At 42.2% G+C, this 15,522-nt stretch overlaps 1 protein-coding gene across 5 annotated transcripts in view; it reads left to right on the top strand.

The window, feature by feature from the left end:
- The window catches only part of MAPKAPK2 (MAPK activated protein kinase 2), a 767,506-nt gene that overhangs the window by 208,133 nt on the left and 543,851 nt on the right, over positions 1 to 15,522 (top strand). For 3 of the 5 annotated variants that reach the window (XM_056557994.1, XM_056557995.1, XM_056557991.1), the window contains one exon: positions 7,565 to 7,803. The gene's annotated coding sequence lies outside the window, so the exon portion shown is untranslated. Of the gene's footprint in view, positions 1 to 6,393; positions 6,526 to 7,452; positions 7,804 to 15,522 lie in introns of those variants that run through there. The other 2 variants (XM_056557993.1, XM_056557992.1) reach the window with 2 other exon arrangements.

Genomic DNA, 15,522 nt, shown 5'->3' with positions numbered 1-15,522 from the left:
GCGATACACTAACAAGATTTTTTTTTAACCAAAAATAGTTTTTGATATTGTAAAAGTAATAAACCATCAAATAAATTACATAAATGAGGTATGGCCATAATCGTACCGACCTGCAGAATGAAATTATCAAGTTATTGATAATGCACGGTGAACAACGTAAAAATGATAATAATACTTTTGCCAAAATTACTGATTTTGGGTAATGCCTCCTAACTAAAAATTTCAAGAAATGTGATCAAAATGTCAGATATACCCAAAATTAGTTCTATTAAAAAACGTTACCTTTCCTGCAAAAAACAAGACCCCACCCAGTCCCAATAGAATTACGGCAAAGAATTGGTAAAGACTCAAATTGTGGAGATGGAAAGGAAGGCTATAAGGGGAGGAGGAGGCCTCCATTTGGGCACAGGGCCTTATGTTTCTCTGTGCTCAAAATATAAAATAAAAATCGTGTCAATGCCGCCTCTGTAAAACTAAAATAAAAAGTGATCAAAATGTCCCACGTACTCCAAAATGGAACCACTAAGAATGTCAACTCTTCATGGAAAAAAATTGCCATCACACAACATTGTCGGTATAAAAAATAGAAAAGAATACAGCTGTCAAAAAGTAGCGATGCACTAACAAGAATTTTTTATCGAAAATAGTTTTTTTGACAGTGCAAAAGTAATAAACCATCAAATAAAGTACATATATTAGGTATCGCCATATCGTACCGACCTGCAGAATGAAATTATCATGTTATTGATAAGGCACGGTGAACATCGTAAAAATAATAATAATACTCTTGCCAAAATTACTGATTTTGGGTCATGCCTCCTCATTAAAAATGTCATAAAATATGATCAGAATGTCAGATATACCCAAAATTAGTACTATTCAAAACTGCTACCTATCCTGCAAAAAAACAAGACCCCACACAGCTCCAATATACTGCTATTAGCAAGAATTACAGCAAAGAATTGGTAAATACACCAATTATGGAGATGGAAAGGAAGGCTATAAGGGGAGGAGGAGGCCTCCATTTGGGCACAGGGTCTTATGTTTACCTGTGTTCAAAATATTAAATAGAAACTGTGCCAATGCCGCATCTGTAAAACTAAAATAAAACGTGATCAAAATGTCCCATCTTCTCCAAAATGGTACCACTATGAAATGTCAACTCTTCATGGAAAATATTTGCCATCACACAACATTGTCGGTATCAAAATAAAAAAAATATACAGCTCTCAAAAAGTAGCGATCCACTAACAAGATTTATTTAATCAAAAATAGTTTTTATAGTGTAAAAGTAATAAACCATCAAATAAAGTACATAAATGAGGTGTCGCCGTAATCGTACCGACCTGCAGAATGAAATAATCATGTTATTGATAATGCACGGTGAACACCGAAAAAAATGATAATAATACTCTTGCCAAAATTACTAATTTTTGGTAATGCCTCCTCACTTAAAATTTCATAAAATGTGATCAAAATGTCAGATATACCCAAAATTAGTACTATTCAAAAATTCTACCTATCCTGCAAAAAACAAGACCCCACACAGTTCCAATATACTGCTATTAGCAAGAATTACAGAAAATAATTGGTAAAGACACCAATTATGGAGATGGAAAGGAAGGCTATAAGGGGAGGAGGAGGCCTCCATTTGGGCACAGGGTTTTATGTTTCCCTGTGTTCAGAATATTAAATAAAAACTGTTCCAATGCTGCCTCTGTAAAACTAAAATAAATAGTGATCAAAATGTCCCACGTACTCCTAAATGGAACCACTAAGAATGTCAACTCTTCATGGAAAAAAATTGCCACCACACAACATTGTCGGTGTAAAAAATCGAAAAGAATACTGCTCTCAAAAAATAGCGATGCACTAACAAGAATTTTAATCAAAAATATTTTTTTTGACAGTGCAAAAGTAATAAACCATCAAATAATGTACATATATTAGGTATCGCCATAATCGTACCGACCTGAAAAATGAAATTATCATGTTATTGATAATGCATGGTGAACACCGTAAAAAAAAATAATAATAATCTTGCCAAAATTACTGATTTTGGGTAATGCCTCCTCACAAAAAATTTCATAAAATGTGATCAAAATGTCAGATATACCCAAAATTAGTACTATTCCAAACCGCTACCTATGCTGCAAAAAACAAGACCCCACACAGTTCCAATATACTGCTATTAGCAAGAATTACCGTAAAAAATTTGTAAAGACTCCACTTATGGAGATGGAAAGGAAGCCTATAAGGGGAGGAGGAGGCCTCCATTTGGGCATAGGGTCTTATGTTTCCCTGTGCTCAAAATATAAAATAAAAACCGTGCCAATGCCGCCTCTGTAAAAAAAACAGTAAAAGTGATCAAAATGTCCAATGTACTCCAAAATGACACCACTAGGAATGTCAACTCTTCATAGAAAAAATTTGCCATCACACAAAATTGTAGGTATGAAAATATAAAAAAGTTACAGCTCTCAAAAATTAGCGAGTAGCCACGAAGTCTGTGTACACTGAGTTGCCGCACGCATGCCCAATGTACTCAGACATCGCGGCTGCTCTGCGATGTCTGACTACAAGCGTTGTCTTGCAGGCCTCATGCGTGTCTGCTCAGAGCGGAGTATTGCCGCTGTGAGCAGGCTGAGGGGCATTCGGGTTAGTTCTAACTGCTGGAGGCACACTATAAGTTTGGTAACCGGTGGATGCCAGTGTAAAACACACTGCAGATCCCTTAAGTGTGACCCTACCCTTAATGTTGACATTAGTGAACAGCGTACCACCAAAGACCATGGAGGAGATTTATCAAAACCTGTCCAAAGGAAAAGTTGCTGAGTTGCCCATAGCAACCAATCAGTTTGCTTCTTTCTTTTTTTAAGAGGCCTTTAAAAAAATGAAAGAAGCAATCTGATTGGTTGCTATGGGCCACTCAGCTTCTTTCCCTCTTTGCAGATTTTAATACATCTTCCTTTATATTGCTTAGATAACTCCAGAGTTAGATAGATGTGTGTTAAATCAACCAATCAGCAGACAGAGTCCTAGCTGCTGTAAGCAAACACTGGACTGAACCATGGACTGGAGGGTAAAATAAAAGTGCAGGCCACCAGCAGAAAAATGCATATATAAAAGAAAAAGGAACAAGAGCCAGAAGACAAAATACTACCGTATATACTCGAGTATAAGCCGACCCGAATAAAAGCCGAGGCCCCTAATTTTACCCCAAAATCCCAGGAAAAGTTATTGACTCGAGTATAAGCCTAAGGTGGGAAATACATCATCCCCCCTGTCATCATCCAGACCCCTGTCATTAACACCCTCATCATCATCACCGCCTGTCATCCTCCCCCTTCATCATCACTGCCTGTCATCATCCCCCCTTCATCATCACCACCTGTCATCATCCCCTTGTCATCATCCCACACCCCCCTTCATCATCCCCTTGTCATCATCCCACACCCCCCTTCATCATCCCCTTGTCATCATCCCACACTCCCCCTTCATCATCCCCTTGTCATCATCCCACACCCCCCTTCATCATCCCCTTGTCATCATCCCACACCCCCCTTCATCATCCCCTTGTCATCATCCCACACCCCCCCTTCATCATCCCCTTGTAATCATCACCACATGTCATCAGCCCCGCCCTTCATCATCACCACTTGTCAATGTCTGATACAGTGGTCTTCAACCTGCGGACCTCCAGATGTTTCAAAACTACAACTCCCAGCAAGCCCGGGCAGCTATCGGAGGCAGAGTGTGTATGTATGATGTGTGTGTGTGTACTGTATGTGTGGTGTATGTATGATATGTGTATATGTACTGTATGTATGGTGTATGTATGATGTGTGTGTATGTACAGTATGTATGGTGTATGTATGATGTGTGTGTATGTACTGTATGTATGGTGTATGTGTGATGTGCATATATGTACTGTATGTATGGTGTATGTATGATTGTGTATATGTACTGTATGTATGGTGTATGATGTGTGTGTATGTACTGCATGTAAGGTGTATGTATGATGTGTGTATGGTGTATGAATGATGTGTGTAAGCAACATGTATGTATGTATAATGTGTGGAGATGTGTGTAAGCTAGAAGGATGTATATATGATGTGTGGAGATGTATTATGCGTGGGGATCTGGAGGCGGCGGGTGTGTATATGAAGTGTTTAAGTATGATGTGTGTGTATGTATGCATTATGCACGTGGGGGAGGTGGCATGTGTGTGTATGTATGATGTGTGTACAGTGTATGTACTGTATGTATGATATATGAATGATGTGTGTATATACTGTATGTATGATGTATGAATGATGTGTGTGTATGTACTGTATGTAAGATGTATGAATGATGTGTGTGCATGAATGATGTGTGTATGAATGATAGATGTGTGTAAGCAAGATGTATGTATGATGTGTGGAGATGTGTGTAAGGTAGAAGGATGTATGTATGTATGATGTGTGGAGATGTATTATGCGGGGCGATCTGGAGGCGGCAGGTGTATGTATGATATGTGTTTATGTATAATGTATGTGTGTGTATGATGTGCATGTATATTTATGTATTATGCATGTGTGTGTGGGAGGGGTGGGAGGGGTGGGGGGGTGTAGGAGGCGCCAGGCGTGTGTTTGCATGATTGTATGTTTGTATGTTTCATAGATGTGTGTAAGCTAGATGTGTGTGTACATGTGTGTGTATTTGTGATGTGCGTATGTATGATAGATGTGTGTAAGCTAGATGAATGTATCAATGATGTGTGAATGTATGATGTATGTGAATGTATGATGGATGTGTGGATGATAGATGTATGTATGAATGATAGGTGTGTGTATGTATGATAGATGGGTGTGTGCTGTGTATATGTATCATAAATCTATCATACACACAAATATCATAACCATACATCTACCATACATACACCAGTCTCATACACATCTATCATACATAAATACATATGCTGTTCATCAATGTGGGTGGACAGGAGGTGATTGGATATGGGTCTGACTTTGGGGTCTGGAGATTTTGGCAGGGGAGCCTAGAGCAGAATTCTGGGGTCTGGGGAGGGGGCAGAGGAGCCTGGAGAGGACTTAGTGGTCTAGGGAGGGGGGAAGAGGAGCATGTAGGAGGACTTATGGGTCTGGGAGGAAAGGGGGGTTGGAACAGAGGAGCCAGGAGGAGGACAGAGGGGTCTGGAGGAGGACAGGTGTGATTCAGCTAAACTGAGAAGAAACAGTGTGTAACAGTATTATTAGTATTATTATTATGAAGGGATTATTATATTTGGAAGGTAGTGTGTGGCAGGGTTATATTCATAGGGTACATCGTATAGCATGGTTATTTTTGAGGGTTTATATTCAGGGGCACAGTGTGTGGAAGTATTATTATATTCAGGGGTACAGTGGGTGGCAGTATTACGTTCATGGGCACCGTATGGCAGTATTATATTCAGAGGGTATGGTGTGTGGTAGTATTATATTCATAGAGCACAGTGTGTGGCAGGATTATATTCAGGGGTAACAGTATGTGGCAATATTTTATTCAGGGGGAACAGGAGGTGGCAATTTTATATTCAGGAGGAACAGGAGGTGGCAGTATTTTATTCAGGGGGTACAGTAGTTGGCAGTATTATATTCAGGTGGTACAGTGTGTGGCAGTATTATATTCAGGGGGTACAGTAGGTGGCAGTATTATATTCAGGGGGTACAGTGTGTGGCAGTATTATATTCAGGGGGTACAGTAGGTGGCAGTATTACATTCAGGGGGTACAGTGTGTGGCAGTATTATATTCAGGGGGTACAGTAGTTGGCAGTATTATATTCAGGGGGTACAGTGTGTGTCAGTATTATATTCAGGGGGTACAGTAGTTGGCAATATTATATTCAGGGGGTACAGTGTGTGTCAGTAATATATTAAGGGGTTGAGTGTGTGGTAGTATATTCAGGGGGTACAGTGTGGGGCAGTATTATATTCAGGGGGTATAGTGTGTGGCAGTATTATATTTAGGGGACACAAGGTGTGGCAGTATTACATTCAGGGGGTACAGTAGATGGCAGTATTATATTCAGGGGGTACAGTGTGGGACAGTATTATATTCAGGGGTAGAGTGTGTGGCAGTAGTATATTCAGGGGGTACAGTAGATGGCAGTATTATATTCAGGGGGTACAGTGTGTGGCAGTATTATATTCAGGGGATACAGTGTGTGGCAGTATTATATTCAGGGGGTACAGTAGATGGCAGTATTATATTCAGGGGTACAGTGGGTGGCAGTATTATATGCAGGAGGTACAGTGGATGGTAGTATTATATTCAAGGGATACAGTGTGTGGCAGTATTATATTCAGGGGGTACAGTATTTAGCAGAATAATAATGATTATTGTCTTCATATGAGGATCTACTGAGAAAGTGAGAACCTATGATGTCCAGTTATCAGACTCTGCAGAGAAGATGGAGCTGGAAGAAGTCCTGGTTTCTGGATCAGATGGAGAAGAAAAGAAAAGACAACAGAGAAGACGTCCCTCAGGTCTTTCATATTGTGTTTTCTCCTGACTGTCCCATCAGCTGTAGTCACTTGTTAGTTCTGCAGTGATGATGGGTGATGAAGTACCCTAATCTGTGGCTCTCCATCTGTTGCAAAACTACAACTCCCATAATGCCTAGGCTCTCCAGACATGATGGGAGTTATAGCTTTATAACAGCTGGAGAGCAACTGGAACCAATGTGATTGGTGGGGGTACCAGCAGTTGGATCCCCAGTAGTAAATGGGCTGCTTATTCTTAAATGCCGGGCCTATGTTTTGTCTGTCTGGCCCTGCCTGTCAGTCACTTATATCGTTGTGTATTCTCCTGACTGTGTCTCATCAGTGCTGTAGTCACTGATATCTTTGAGCGGCCGAGTAAGGGGTCGTCTGGGATTGGGGAAGAGGGTTGTCAGGTGATAGGGGGCCCTGGCAAATTTTTGCACCGGGGCCCTGTGGTTTCTAGCTACGCCCCTGGTCTAGGATACTGTTTTCCAAGCAGTGCACTTTCAGCTGTTGCAAAACTACAAATCCCAGCATGCTGGAAGTTGTAGTTTTGCAACAGCTGGAAGCAGGTGTGTATGCTTTTTAAATCATGTGGCACCAAGACACAATTAGTTCATTTCTTTTTTAACCTTTATATAGAAGAACATGTGAAAAATTGGAAGAGTGGTATACAGCTCTTTAAAAACATAAATATTTATTTTGCTATCTAACGAATATATATAGAAATATAGATATGTATAAAGTGTAGTATATACTAAACATGTGTATCCCCTGACTTTTATAACTGTGGAAAGAAACTATGCCGAAGCACCTCTCAATAACCTAACAGCTGATTGGTTGATGAAACAAAGAAGCCTTGGCTGATGACATGACAATCGGGCTGGTGACATCATAATAGCAGATAGATTACTCAGCCAGATGCAAAGAGCAATCTCTCATTCGCTCACTAGAGTATAACAACATTACATGTGAGAACTCACTGCCCATTGCTGTAGTTTTCTAGTCACTTTATCTTCTTTGCCATTCTCATACAATAAAGGCAAAAAAGGAGTGGAGAAAGGAGAAAATGGGAAGAAAGGTGAGCAAAGACCAGGACAGTGAAAATAATATCGAGGAGCTGCCCAGTACAGCCAAGATACCAAGAAAGAAAAGGTTTATTGGCATTCCTGCAAAATATCTGTGCCTGGATGACCTGTAAAAGGAGGAAAACTTCCAGCAAGGAAGAGAAGTGTAAGAGACCACTCCGGACCGACAACATCCATCTGATCGACCGTACAGGTAGGACATCATGGTAAACTAGAATTGTCTATCATCTTCTTCTATATACTTCTCATTATCACAGGACTCCAGGTGTAATAGTCCAGATTGACTATTACAAGTGGGCCAAATTGAGTAATGCCACATTTACACACCTTTCTGGCACTTTTCAAAAGGGGGCATGGTTTAAGAAAAAGTTGGTGTAACCTAAGATATGATATCATGTGACAAAAATGCACCAGAATTCTGGAGTAAATTTCTGGCACAGTTTAAAAGGGATTATCCAGGCTTAGAAAAACATAGTTATCATCCAGAAACATTGTGGCAACTGTCCTTATGTAACATGCTCATTAGTTTAACGCAATTTGGAACTATGGTCGTTGTTATATAATATGTGCACTGACTACTATTCCATAGACTTTACAAATATTTCAATGCTTAAATCTTAATTTTTGTTATAGCCTAAGTCAATTAATATTTGGGGCTTGCTTAGACTGTCTGGTCTAAGTTTACACTATATAAGAATTAGACAGTTTTAGTAAATCTGGGCCAATAATCTTAGTCTCATTGGAGCTGAAGTTCTAGACATCCTGAGCCTCTGGGATAGGACATGTACATTGGTTTTATCATGTAGCTGGAAGAACTTATCACTTTGCAAAAATAAAATCTTTATATTCTTTGTTAGAACTTATGTCCAGATCAACAAAGCATTTCTATCATCTCTTTTCCTAATGTTATAGCAGATATTTCCATTCTAATTTCCATTTCTTATGATAAAAACATTTTTCACTGAATGGGAGTCCTTTGGTTGTTATCTGCTTATGTCAAGTTCTGTATGAAAGGGTGAGCATCACCATCAGGGAATTACACTTCTGTCAGGGGCCCAGACAAATAAAGGGGCCCAACGTCTCCTGTGGTTAATCACTTCTGGCCAGGGCAGACATCAGCAATTGGACCCCAATACTGCCAAGAAGTCTGGGTGTGTGGCCCTGTATGTGGAGTGGGGTGATACAAAGAAGCAGGGGTTTTGTGGGAGAAGAAGGCAGCAGGGGCTCCAAGAGTGGACAGGGGATACTAAGGGAGAGAGGAACTGTCTATAAGAAGTTGGGAGCAGAAGCTGATGCAGGGGCTCTTAGGTAATTTAACAAAATGTTAAGGAGTAGTTACATTTATAAAGATATGAGCTTTGGTGAAAGCGAGAAAGTATGTGCATTCATATCAAATTAATAAATAGCTGAAGATGCTTTTTTTTTAGGGATTAGTGGGGTCCCAGTGGTCAGACTCCCCACCAGTTAGAGATTAATTCCCTCAATCTGGGTATGCCCATAAATCTCTACCCATCTTGGAGGTTCACTAGTGTTCTATGAACACACATTAATTCAAAATGGCTTTTAATTCCTATCTGTCTGGCTAACAGAGGTGAAGCTTTTGCAAAAATGTTGAGACATAAAGTTTTATAGTTACTGTGGTAATAGTATGGCATACACTTTACTATCATCACAAGAACCACTGCAAAAATTGAATACAAAGGCGCAGTGTTTTAATTTTAGATTCCATGCTCACATTCTTGTCATTCTGCTGTTTTCTGTTGTTTTGAAGCACAATTCTACCTGTCATATCTGTAATTCAATCTTGGATTTTACTCTGTCAGCACTAAAACATTGGGGGGCATTTATCATTGTAGGCGTAGTTGAAGCATTTTTCTATACCTTTTTTGTGTGCTGGTAATGTGTAGGAGCACCAAATGTATTAAATGGTCACAAAGCATTTGATAAATGCCAGCCATTGTGTTTTGTAAATGTTACATGCTATCTAGCTGCAATAACATGATAAAATCAGACCTGTACAAGCAGCCTGATAACAGGGTGTAATGTTCTTACAACAAGGTTGGTTAAAAATATGGCCACATGTAGTTGTCTAGGGTGACTGTAATGTAGGAAAAAGCTTGGCTACATGGACTTTAGGGTAGATTCATACTATGTTAATGCACATGTTAGTCATATTTATCTGCACACTGTCGAAAACAGGATGCTGACCTATACTGTAAACAGGAAACGTGAGCACCATTGATTTCTATGGCCAGATCCTATTTGTTATTTCAAAAGTGCAATAGGCAGCGCTCTTAGGTTTGCTTAATAGCCCATAGGTCCCGAATGGAGTCACAGGCCCCTATCCGGACCCCAAACACCAGTCATCTAGACCGCCAGTTGGCCTTTAAGACATTGATACAATTGAATTGCTAAATGTGACTATGTTTCCTGCTTCCCTACCTGGCACTTCTTCTGTGATGCAGGTGGCGCAATTACCGCTGGGTGCATCATTCTCCCCTGGCCAGGCCTGGCTAGAAGAGGACATAGCAGGTGCATAGTTGTGTTCCCCCACCTGTGACACTACCAAATGTTGCAGATCTACAGCTCCGATCATGATCTTCTGTCTGTGCATAATGGGAGTTGTAGTTTTAAACAGCTAGAGAGTCACAGGGAATTATTTATTGCACAGTTCATGTTGGGACATAGTGGCACACTTCATGTAGGGGTACAAAGGTAAAGTTCATGTGGGGGCACAGTGGCACAGTTCATGTGGGGGCACAGTGGCACTGTTCATGTGGGGACATAGTGCTACATTTCATGTGGGGGCACAGTGGCATCATTCATTGAGAGGGCATAAACATCTTATTAATTGTTTTAAGGGACAAAGAGGTACAAATCACAGTGTTTGTCAATTTTATTTTTGGGGCAAAAGCACGTGCAGTATTATACTCAGGGACACAGTGTGGGTCCGTATTAGACCGGGGGCAAAGTTTGTGGCCATAATATATATTCAGGGACACAGTGTGTGACAGTAATATATTCAGGGGCACAGTGTGTAACAGGATTATACCAGGGGTACAGTGTGTGACAGTATTATGCCAGGGACACAGTGTATGGCAGTATTATACCAGGGACAAAGTTTGTGGCCCTAATATACATTCAGGGACACAGTGTGTGACAGTAATGTATTCAGGGGCACAGTGTGTAGCAGGACTATACCAGGGGTACAGTGTGTGACAGTATTATGCCAGGGACACAGTGTCTGGCAGTATTACACTAGGGGCACAGTGCGTGGCAGTAATATATTCAGGGGCACAGTGTGTGACAGTAATATATTCAGGGGCACAGTGTATAGCAGGACTATAGCAGGACTATACCAGGAGTACAGTGGGTGACAGTATTATACCAGGGAAACAGTGTATGGCAGTATTACACTAGGGGCACAGTATGTGGCAGTAATATATTCAGGGTCACAGTGTGTGACAGTAATATATTCAGGGGCACAGTGTGTAGCAGGACTATACCAGGGGTACAGTGTGTGACAGTATTATGCCAGGGACACAGTGTATGGCAGTATTACACTAGGGGCACAGTGCATGGCAGTAATATATGCAGGGGCACAGTGTGTGGCAATTTAATACCCGTTTCACAGTGTGTGGCAGTATTATACCAGGGGCACTGTGTGCAGCAGTAATATATTTAAGGGCACAGTGTGCAGCAATATTACATTCAAGAGTACAGTGTTCAACAGTATTCTATGACGAGGCACAGTGTGTAACAGTATTATATGCAGGGGCGCAGTGTGTGGCAGTATTCAGGTCATACAGGGAACAGTAGAGTTAATTCCTCCACACTAATTACCCTGTGACTTATTATTAGGGTAACAATTATGTTCTACAACAGGCAGCACCTATTTCTTTCATGGCACTGTGGCCGCTAGTTGAGCCAGGCCTTAGCATTCAGCTCGGACCTTCACCAGATGACAGATTCACCTAAATAAGCAGACCCTCACTAAAAATAGTTGAGTACCCCTGATGTAGATAGTTAGACAAACACTGCAATATATTAGTAGGGCCAATAGAGAATGCATGGAGAGCTGGCCATATATGCGCACTGCTGCTCTATTTATTCAGGGAAATATTGAACACCATTCTCATGATCCTTGGGGGTTCCAGCAGTCAAAGATTAAATGTTAATTTTACTGCTTGTAAAAAAATTAGGGGAAAAAAAACTGCAAGATGGCTGTTTTTTCACATTTCCTCCAGAAAAAGATAACAAAAATATACTGTATCCACTCCGGAATTATTCTTTTGTCATGCAACTACAAGGTCTACAATTTGTCATGCAAAATACAAGGTCTTATACAGTCAATGGCACCCCTATTAAAACATTGTACAGCTGCATGCAAAGTCCACTGTATTATAGTTACTTATAATATTATCTGTGCGAGTAGGATTCCCAGGAGGACTATAAGCCAGGACTGCAGGAGCACACAGCAAAATGGACACACAGCATAAATTCTGTCAGTGTGAAGTTGGTCCTGCTTCTTCATTTGCCTGGGCCGCACTGTAATCCTTCTCTTCCTCCCCAGATCTCTAGCGTCTGTGCGGTGCTGGCTTCTCCCCCTGATTCCTTGGCCTGCAGCACAGTCGTAAAGTGTTGTATTGCATCCCCTCTGGCCGCATGGGGCTTAAAGCAAGCAGGGGGTTTGTTTGGGGGTAATGGAGTGCAATGACTGCAGATTTCATAGGGCATTTGGGAAGGGGGAAGAGGGGACATTTTACTTTATTAAGGATGGGGGGGAGGGTGCTATAACGGAAGAGAGCATCAGCAACCCATACTGTATAGCAGTATTTCAAAACCAGTGTGCCTCCAGCTGCTGCAAAACTACAACCCCCGGGATGCCTGGATGTGCTAGGGGTTGGAAGTCCAGTTGGAAGTCCACAGTTTATAGACTGCTTTGTAATGTATCCTTTCCTCACCCCTATCCTTTATAATGTATCTCCTCCTCACAGCCACAAGTCCCAGCCTGACCCCAGGTCTTGTGGTGAGGGTGTTGGAAGGGCAGATGTTGTTAACCCTTAGGGCAGATTGCATTCACCTGTGATGCCAGGGTGTGGTTATCCTCTACAATACCCCAGGTATAGCTGCTGGTTCCTGGGCCAGGCGTGGGGCAAATAATCACTCCAATGCAATGTTACGGAACAACGGCACTTTACTGAGGCAGACAGATCTTAAAGTCTTTACAGCTCAGTTCGGGCCCAAGGAAATGCTCACGCTTGTTGGCTCGCAGGGACTTGTAGTAGACTTAGACTGAGTTGTGCAACCCACGTTGACTTTAGTTAATGACACTTGACTATCTTGACTAGACTTCTCCCCTGTATTTGTGCTTACCAGGCTTTGACTTTCACCAGTAATGGTTACTGGTGGTGGATGCGTGGCTGCGTGACTAGGCCTTGATCTCCCTCAGGAACACCAGACAACTCTCAGGTCTTAACTTGACTGTACCTCAGACTTATCTGACTAAGCTAGCTCCTCCCAGGTATATAAGGGAGCAATTTGGAGATGCCCCATTTGTCACCAACAGGTCACCTATTCACTTGCACCTTCCTTGGTAGCAGTGGTCTTAGTAACAATTTTTAAAGGCACATTAAAGGGGTACTCCACTGGAAAACATTTTTTTTTTAAATCAACTGGTGCCAAAAAGTTGGACTGATTTGTAAATGACTTCTATAAAAAAAAAATCTTAATCCTTCCAGTACTTATCAGCTGCCTTTGTGATCCACAGGAAGCTGTTTTCTTTTTGAATTTCCTGACCACAGTGCTCTCTGCTGACATCTCTGTCCATTTTAGGAACTGTCTAGAGTAGGAGCAAATCCCCATAGAAAACCTCTCCTGCACTGGACAGTTCCTAAAATGGACAGAGGTGCCAGCAGGGAGTACTGTGGTCCGACAGAAAGGAAATTCAAAAAGAAAATAACTTCCTGTGGATCATAACAGCAGCTGATAAGCACTGGAAGGTTTAAGATTTTTTTTATAGAAGTCATTTACAAATCTGCTTAACTTTCTGGCACCAGTTGATTTAAAAAAATAAATGTTTTCCATTGGAGTACCCCTTTAACCCCTCAAGGACCAGGCCATTTTACACCTTAGGACCAGAGCGTTTTTTGAACATCTGACCACTGTCACTTTAAACATTAATAACTCTGGAATGCTTTTAGTTATCATTCTGATTCCGAGATAGTTTTTTCGTGACATATTCTACTTTATGTTATTGGTAAAATTTTGTCGATACTTGCATCGTTTCTTAGTGAAAAATTCCAAAATTTGATGAAAAAATTGAAAATTTTGCATTTTTCTGACTTTGAAGCTCTCTGCTTGTAAGGAAAATGGATATTCCAAATCCTTTTTTTTTATTCACATAAACAATATGTCTACTTTATGTTGGCATCATAAAATGTACGTGTTTTTACTTTTGGAAGACACCAGAGCGCTTCAAAGTTCAGCAGCAATTTTCCAATTTTTCACAAAATTTCCAAAATCACAATTTTTCAGGGACCAGTTCAGGTTTGAAGTGGATTTGAAGGGTCTTCATATTAGAAATACCCCACAAATGACCCCATTATAAAAACTGCAGCCCCCAAAGTATTCAAAATAACATTCAGTCAGCATTTTAACTCTTTAGGTGTTTCACAGGAATAGCAGCAAAGTGAAGGAGAAAATTCACAATCTTCATTTTTTACACTCGCATGTTCTTGTAGACCCAATTTTTGAATTTTTACAAGGGGTAAAAGGAGAAAATGTATACTTATATTTGTAGCCCAATTTCTCTCGAGTAAGCACATACCTCATATGTCTATGTAAAGTGTTCGGCGGGTGCAGTAGAGGGCTCAGAAGCGAAGGAGTGACAAGGGGATTGTCACGATTCGGCTTCCAGGTAGTGGATCCTCTGTGTCAGCGAGGGATTGGCGTGGACCGTTCTAGTGGACCGGTTCTAAGAGGCTACTGGTTTTCACCAGAGCCCGCCGCAAAGCGGGATGGTCTTGCTGCGGCAGTAGCAACCAGGTCGTATCCACTAGCAACGGCTCTACCTCGCTGACTGCTGAGAAGGCGTGGGACAGAAGGACTAGGCAGAGGCAAGGTCAGACGTAGCAGAAGGTCGGGGGCAGGCGGCAAGGTTCGTAGTCAGGATGGGTAGCAGAAGTTCAGGTACACAGGCTTTGGACACACTAAACGCTTTCACTGGCACAAGGCAACAAGATCCGGCAAGGGAGTGCAAGGGAGGAGACCAGATATAGCCAGGGAGCAGGTGGAAGCCAATTAAGCTAATTGGGCCAGGCACCAATCATTGGTGCACTGGCCCTTTAAATCTCAGAGAGCTGGCGCGCGCGCGCCCTAGAGAGCGGAGCCGCGCGCGCCAGCACATGACAGCAGGGGACCGGGACGGGTAAGTGACCTGGGATGCGATTCGCGAGCGGGCGCGTCCCGCTGTGCGAATCGCATCCCCAACGGCCATGACAGTGCGGCGCTCCCGGTCAGCGGGACTGACCGGGGCGCTGCAGGGAGAAAGACGCCGTGAGCGCTCCGGGGAGGAGCGGGGACCCGGAGCGCTAGGCGTAACAGTACCCCCCCCTTAGGTCTCCCCTTCTCTTTGTCCAGTAACTGCCTCCCCTGGGATGAGGACACCGGGAAAGAATGGAGGGTTTCCTCAACGGCAGGCAGTACAGCAGGAGTGGGAATGGGGAGGGAGGGCAGAGGGCGAGGCCTGGCACGGGGCAGTGTGACACCAGGACGGGGGCCATGGGGTGGCACAGAGGCTTGCCTGACGGGACTGGGAGGGGGGGAGAGGCACTTCCTGTGGCAGGCAGAGTCCCAGTTCCTGATCTCCCCGGTGGTCCAATCAATGGTGGGGGAATGAAGCCGGAGCCAA

Source organism: Hyla sarda, chromosome 2 (genome assembly GCF_029499605.1).
Source record: "Hyla sarda isolate aHylSar1 chromosome 2, aHylSar1.hap1, whole genome shotgun sequence".
Lineage (NCBI taxonomy): Eukaryota > Metazoa > Chordata > Amphibia > Anura > Hylidae > Hyla > Hyla sarda.
This window is presented reverse-complemented; position numbering and strand designations above follow the sequence as displayed.